Here is an 8,692-nt window from a genome sequence, read left to right as displayed (position 1 = left end):
AATTTTGTGTCTGACAATTCAAAGTCTATGGTGTGCAAATTAAAGAAATTCATCTACGGTCTCAAGCAAGCATCTCGTCAATGGTATCACAAATTCCATGAACTGATAACCTCATTTGGTTTTAAGGTGAACAATGTGGAAGATTGTGTATATCACAAGTTCAGTGGGAGTAAATCAATCTTTCTGGTGTTATATGTCAATGGCATACTCATAGCTAGTAATGATGTAAGTTAATTGCATGACACTAAGAGATTTCTCAAAAGAAATTTTGAGATGAAGGATCTTGGTGATGCTTATTTGTATTAGGAATTGAAATACTGTGAGATCGTTCTCAAGGTATTTTAGATTGTCACAAAAAAACTACATTGAAAAGATCTTGAGTAGATTTGGCATGAAAGATTGTGCGTCGGGAGATACCCTGATCGCTAAAGGTGATAAATTTCATTTAGGTCAATGCCCCAAGACCACACTAGAGACTAAGGAGATGCAGAAGGTTCCCTATCCATCGGCCAATGGAAGTTTAATGTATGCTCAAATATGTACACATCCAGATATTGCGTTCATAGTTAGAGTGTTAAGAAAATATTTGAGTAACTCGGGGATGGATCGTTGGAAAGGAGCCAAACGGGTTATGAGGCATTTACAGAGAACAAAAGATTAGATGCTCACTTATCAAAGATCAGAAGTTTTGGAGATCATTGGGTATTCTAATTCTGATTATGTTGGATGTCAAGATACTTTGCAATCCACTTCCGACTATATCTTCATGTTGGCTGGAGGAGCTGTATCCTAGAAAAGTGTTAAACAAACACTTATGGCTTCTTCTACCATGGTTGTGGAGTTTATAGCATGTTATGAGGCATCCAATCATGAAATATGGTTGCAAAATTTTGTCACTGGACTACGGATAGTGGTTGGCATAGAAAGACCACTAAAATTATTTTGTGACAATAAGTTGACAGTGATGTATTCTAGCAACAACAAAAGCAATACAAAATCAAAGTATGCAAACGTGAAGTTACTGATTTTTAAAGAAAGAATTCAGGATGGTGAATTCTAGCAATACGAAGTCAAAACATGTAGACGTGAAGTTTCTAGTTGTTAAAGAAAGAGTTCGTAAAGGTCAAATTTTGATAGAACACATAGGAACAAACTCTATGGTGGTAGATCCATTGACTAAAGGTTTACCACCTAAAGTTTTTCATGAGCATGTTGCTCACATGGGTTTTAGTCACTTTTCTAATTCCATGTTTAGTGGGAGTTTGTTATTAAGGATGTTCTTTGACCTTATTTTGTTTATATTATATATATAATAAAGTTGATGGTTAATGTTTTATTATCTAAACTCATTTATCATGCATGCAATTTAGCATAAAGTTTTTTAGAATGATCTCATTAAGGAATTTGGACTAGTTGGAAACAAGCATGATCTAGATCACTTTACATGTAGTTTCCATGCTATCCATCCATACTTGATCTATGTCATTGAATGTATTGGAATTGGTGATCAAGGAAGGTTTAGTTACAAGGATAGTGACGAAATCCGCCTTGATTCTGTGCTAATACAGGAGATGAACCAGATTGAACTAAAGGAGAATTCTATTATTGAAATAACCTATTTATGCGTGCTTAAGGTTTATGTGATTTAATTATATTAGGTACACAGACATAGCCCAAATGAGATATTGTTAGACATATTTAAATAATAATATGTTTAATTAAATGATGGGCTATGTATGTGGATTAATAATTTATCACATTAGGTTGTTTTATTAGATTGGGCCCTATTATGTGATCTAATTAATTGAGGCCCTAGATTCCTAATTGAGTATGGACTTAAGGGATAAAAACCTATTTCTAGTTAATTAGGGTTTAATGGAACCCTAATTGAACTATAGTATATAAAGAGACCTTAGGGCTATGGTCCCCAACATACGAAAGCAATAAGCACTCAGTCTTTCTTGAATCTTGTCTAGAGAGAGATCCCACTTAGGGCATTTGGAGCTTTGGTTGAAGAAGACAATAGCCGCCACTTAGTCATCATCAATCTTTCAATTGAGTCCGGTATGTATATATTCTTGACAATTTAATATGAATGATTACAAGGTTTATCTATTCAATATAGATATAAAGTATTTATGCTAACACAAAATACATTTATTCATAAATACTCATCAATCATATTAATGGATTATCTGTGAAATCAAACTTATGCTTTCTAACATAGGACCACTTGAGTTAAAGAAAGAAAGTCTCAGATTAGCTAGGTAAACTTATTTAATAAGGTTTAATGGCACACATGCATGAGATGCAAGGCTTTTGACAGATAATAATTATTTAACTATAACTCTTAGAGAATTACCCCTAACTGTCATTTCTAAAAACCAAAGTCATGTATCCTTCAGGAGAATAGAATTTTTCTTTATTTCTGGATTTATTAATCGTTACACTCTCACTGTTGATTAGTAAATGTGTTAACATTTAACACACAAAAATGTGTATATTTAATGTTGAACATATTTTCAAAACAAGTTTTGAAAACATGTATAATTACCAAAACGATTAATATGTTATGAAATATTTTAGTACTTTTCCTTGAGGAAATTGAATGTCCCTCATGGTGATAAAAGTACTATACTCAGCATAATAAATATCATTACATTTTAATGCACAAAAATACATTTAATTAAAGTTGAACATGTTTTCAAAAACGAATTTTGTTAAACATGCCTTATCACTAACTATTCACATGCTATGAAATATTAGTAATAAAGCTTGAAAAAATAGAATTTTTCTTATGGTGATAAAAGCACCATATTAAAAAAAACTAAATAACATTTTCATGCCACCCATTACTTTAACTGAGATGAACAACCTTTTGTCAATTAGTAGAACTATTCCACTTAAATAAGTACTTGCCAAAATTTACAATCTAATTGTAATGAAGAAAAATTCTAATAGTAAATTATTATTCAACTATCAAGTGTGAATCTGTATTCTCCCCCATGAACTTAGTAGATTAAATGTACTTTTTCTCATTTTTATTCTTTTTGAGACATTTCTAAAATCATTCAACAACTGACATCTCAAACTAATTAGGAAACTTTTTTCTCATTAACTTTAGTCATTATAATTTTCTTGGAAACTCGATGATACTTAACTTTCTAGATCATTTAACTTCCTATGACTCCAACATACAATATGTTTTGTCATGTTTTTATCTAGATACATCATATGTATTGTAGACAATTACAATAAGCTATCACGCAAAGTTTCATGAACACTTCATGAAATGACAACAATTCTTTTGAAAACATTTCCTAAATTAAGACAAAATTACCTTGCTATTATGTGTTGATGAAATTTTCAATGTAATATATTCATCAAGACATTTGATTTATATCGGTAATTAAAACTTTTAGACAAATAAACATAACTTTGAATTATATAAAATATAAATATGTTAATCAGCGATATGCAATCTATTATCCATTATAATTCATCAAAGAATTTTAAAGATGAACCCATGAATTTGAATATGAATCATGTAATATTTCTATTGCTATGATACTCAAGTGCGTAAGAATAAAAGCCACCGCATGGCAATCAGTCATTCCTTCACTTGATTGAGACATTCTCAACCAAATGTTACACCGGAATAACTTTTTATTCCTATAACATCTAGTTACCATATTTTGGTCAAGAAACAATTAACTTACTTAACAATTTCTTTTAATTGTAATCCTTCATTTTAGATGATAGAGTTCTACCCGAGCCAACCGTATGGAAAAACTAATTGATGCAAAACTCAAGCAATCCTATCCATTTATGTAGTTTGGGTAAAATTTCATGCAAACCTCATCCATAGGGGAACACAATCAAAGGTGTCTCGATGCCGAGTATGAAAGTTTACTACAAACCAATGAAAGAGACCATGGGATGTGTTGACACACTTTCCTAACCCACTTACTATAAACACTATCTCTATTCACCTTGGTATTGACCTATACAAATACCATCCGTAGGGGGACATAAGCAAAGATGTCTAGAGGCTGAGCATAGATCTCACGGTGAGAACTATTTAGGGAGAAACGTGAAAATGAAATCGAAGTATCATATATATTATTTTCCTCCCACTGAGTATTTTACAAATGAGGGTCCATTACTTAGGTAAATTAGGCTAATAAATTTATCTAAGTGAATTGTTAACTTGGCTGAATATAACAATTATATTGGATAATTTAACATTGTTGATTTATGTTCGATAAATATTTTAATAAACATTAATCACCCATTGCATGCTTATAACAAAATTTTCTAATTCACCTACCAAGTCAGTTCCTAAGTAGGGGTATTATGTTTTTGTTAGCTTAAATATCCCAATCTAGACAGAACCGGCCTTAGACAAAAGTCCCTTATAGATACTTTTGCACAATTTTAATATTTTATTTGAACTAGTTTAATTCTATTAAACTGATTGAAAAGATTAAACCTATCTCTAATCTTATTATAAATATTGTGAACACAGGTCTAAATGAATCATATTTTAAACTATTTAAAAAATGATTTTAACCTAAGTTCGTAAGTAACTCTTTATTATTTATTTTAATTTCTAATTTCATTTAATTATAACAATTATAAAATCAAATGAACTAAATTAAACACAAACATTACATTCGAAATCATACTTAGGAAAATTATAACAATTATAAATTACCTAAATTAATGACACGCTTCATGAAATTTCAATTTCATTATTCAATATATATAACATTTATATACTAAAGTAATGAAATTAGTAATGACATTCATCCAAACATGCTTACTATATATTATAACAATTATAATATAAATGATGCATGGTAATGTCACTAATGCATGCTTTATATATTATAACATTTATATTAAATTATGTATGAGCATGCTATAAAATTAAATCATGAGATTATATTATAAAATTTATAATACTTATAATGCATGATTAAATGCATAACGTATGGTGGAATTTTTTATATTGCATATATTATGACATAAAAAAAAATTAAACCATATATCAAATGCATAATTTAAAAACAAATAAATGGATTGGGATTGGGCTCCCAAATAATTAATTAAATTAATATAACTTTTATATTAATTTAATTGATTAAAAAACTAAATTGTTACAAAAACTGCAGCTGAACTAGACCAAAAAGATTGAACCAAGCTGCGAACCACTGCTCTAAACGAATCGGACCACCCAGTTGAATCCCCTGAACCGCAGCACGTCCATCTCAGAGTATCGCGATGCGCTGCACTAACGTCGCGATGCTACAGAAGTTCAACTTCGTTTGTCACAACGTAGCGTCGTGACGTTAGGGTACAGCTTTGCGATACTATACATCCATAGATTGCATACTATACGGTGCGAAGTCCTTCGTTTCTACTGCAAATTGGGCCTCGTTTTCTCTAGATTTTCATTGGAAAACGCAGAAAGACACAGGAAAAAACAAATAGAGACTCTACTACTCAATTATGCCAGGCCTTTACAAACCAATTTGTAAGGAAAATAGTAAATCTAAACAGTCCAATCCCAAAAAACATCCATAGATTGCATAGACCCATACATTCATCAAAATAAACATATTATTTTTGCAGAATCTCACCATCAACTGAATTTTAATTCTAGAAATTTAAAATTTTGGAACAAACAACGTTGCTCTGATACCACATGATGATCTATGAAAATCCTGGACGGAAGTGAGATCGTTTCCCAATTTTAATTTACACATAATCATAAAATTCAGAGAAACAAAACACAATATGCATACTAATTAAGGATGCAACTACTGTGAAAATGGAGAAAAAAGATAAGATATCACATACCCGTTGAAGACCAATTCTTCACATTCCTCCAATTCGGGTCGTCTTCTCCCAATCTCACGAACATTGTAATCGGACACCACCACGGGATCTTTTCTGTTATTCTCAGGGATGAGAATCGTGCAGAGGTGTGGACTTGCACTTAATTTTCGTAAGAGGAAAGGGAAGAAGAGTATTAAAAGAGATTTTCTTCTCTGTAAACTCATCTACATAACACAGAGAGCATGAGAAGAAAGAGAGAGAACGAGAGAGACCCCCTCCATTTTTTTCTTCAGTCTTTTTGGTGAGATTGTATGATCAAAAGTAATGGGTGAGGGAGTTATAGTTCAAATATTTATTTCTCTCATAAAATTCTATAATGTATCAATATACATTATTTAATTGTATCTTATACAATTAATTTTCTTTAATTAATTCGAACAATTCAAATTAAATCCAAATTAATTTGATCCTCATAAGTTCTCATTAAGCTAACGAGGGGACCATGATCTATAGATTGAAGCTTCAATGATACGAAATTAATTGATTAAACTCTTTTAATCAAATTAATCAACATTCATTAACTGTCAGCCACTCTACTAAAGACTAACAATTGAACTCTTTACACTATAGATATATTTCGGTGTCTGTTGGATATAACCAATTAACAGTTCACCCTTCACAAATTTCTCATGAGTACAACTGGGTCAAATTACCATTTAACCCCTGTAGTAACATCTAACTCTTTAAGTACCACTGATCCCTCTAATGAACAATTAATCATAGTCCAACTATGACCGAACCCTTCTCGAGCCAAGAGAGGGTGAGACGTCTCATTATTCAAGCCCTGGAATCAGCCATTAAGGGAGCAATTTATCTTTTTACCTTAACTATAGGAAAGGAGTGAATTCCTTCTTATATAACTATGTTCCCAGCTCCCCAATCAGACGAATCCCCTAAATGGTAGGCTTATTAAGTCGGCGAATTTGGCCACTTTCACCCATACAACTCAAAGGATAGCCCTCATAGGCAGGAGTTCACTATTCACTTGGGATTAAGGTCATGTAACCTATGGTCATCCTGATCAAATGTAAGTCTCTTACCAACGACGTTATAAAGAGAGACTTAACATTTTGAGGTTTGGTCTTTATACAAACTCTTTTATATAAGATACCATTGCTCACATGTCTCCACAAGAATAATCAGGATCAGAACATTTTTAGTACTTTGCAATAATTATAACAACTACAAAGAGGGTCGTATCAGTAGTGTTACTAGGATAAGGCACTAAGCCTTATCCATATACTACAGACCATTTAGGTTATCACTTAAACATGATCCACATGTATGTCTCCACATACATGTTTAAGTTACATAAGATAACATCGAATCTTAGGCTAATGGATTATTACACAAGTAATATAAAATTAATCAACCATTGATTCAACTAACATAAAACTACGAGGTTTTAGGGCATACACCCCAACACTACTATGACATATCTCTATAGCAAAATTGAGAGGAGAGAATGAAAAAATTGTCATAAAAGTAAAAAAATCGTGTTTGGGCGGGATTTGCAATTTACTTGTTTTCTTCGCAATTTACTCTACAGCCAAAAACTCGCTTCGTGATAATCCAAGCTAGGCTTTCTTAACACATTTCTCTCAAATTTACTTGCTTTAATTTTATACAATTTAATTTCTCTTGCAACCAATGAACTTCAAATCCCCCTTCCCCCGGTTACTTCGAACTATATAAACTGCTTGATAGAGAAATTGAAAGGTTTCCAGTGTTCAACCTATTGCTACCACTATTACATATTTGGTCCAGATTTAGCCGACGAAATCCGCTCCGACTAGGTTCCTTAGATTACCTGGCATCTAATGTTGGCTTCTTGTGTCTTAGGTTAGTTAGGGTAATCAGGGGCGGGTGTGTCATAGACTTTATTGCTCATAGACTTCTACCAACGTTATAGTATATCAGGAATAGACTTTGAGACTTTGATCTAAATTTTGTTATATTTGGATTTTTTTTTTTTTTTGCATCGTATTATATTTACTAATATTTTTAGCATGATTCCTATATTTTGAATTGTCCTTTTTTAAAAAACTAACCCCAACTTTAGCCCATCTCAAGCCCAAATTTCTCCCCAAAATTCATCAAAATTGTAGAATTAACCAAAAAAAAAATAGTTAAATTATTTCAATCCAATCCAATTAAAGAATTACTAGTGAAATGTAAATCTTAATCTAATTCCAGTAATTAACTCGAATCAACAACACAATCTTCCAACTTAAACAAAATTAAGTAAACGAAGATGAAATCTAAAATTAAAATTGAATTGATGAAATCAACCAGATATGAAAACATTGAGTATTATATTAAAGATATTTGGGAATATTTAATCGATGGACATTTATATATAATTCAAATAATTATATCAAGACAATTTTTATTACTACTTACAAAAAGTCATTCTCAGAGATTTTCCATGCTAGGAATTCTTGTTGATCTCCGTTTTGCCTGAAACTATTGATATAGCAATTGGCAATTATATCATACTATAGAATACGGACAAACATAAAAACAATTATATTAGTAAAAATTTTAGGCTAAATTATAGAAAAATATCCTTAAATTTTGTATTTTCTTTAAAAAATAACCCCAAACTTTCAAAACTTTTGAAAATACCCTTAAACCTCAAAAAAGAAAATTAAAAAAAAAAAAGAAAAAAAAAGGAAACATTATTTCGAATGGTAAAACTGTTGAAAATATTTACAAGATATAACAAAATTTCATAACTATCAATGATAGACGTTGATAGACATTGATAGATATCAGTGTCTATCAC

Source organism: Benincasa hispida, chromosome 6, assembly GCF_009727055.1.
Source record: "Benincasa hispida cultivar B227 chromosome 6, ASM972705v1, whole genome shotgun sequence".
NCBI lineage: Eukaryota > Viridiplantae > Streptophyta > Magnoliopsida > Cucurbitales > Cucurbitaceae > Benincasa > Benincasa hispida.
The sequence above is the reverse complement of the archived record's forward strand: the minus strand, read 5'-3'. Positions refer to the sequence as shown.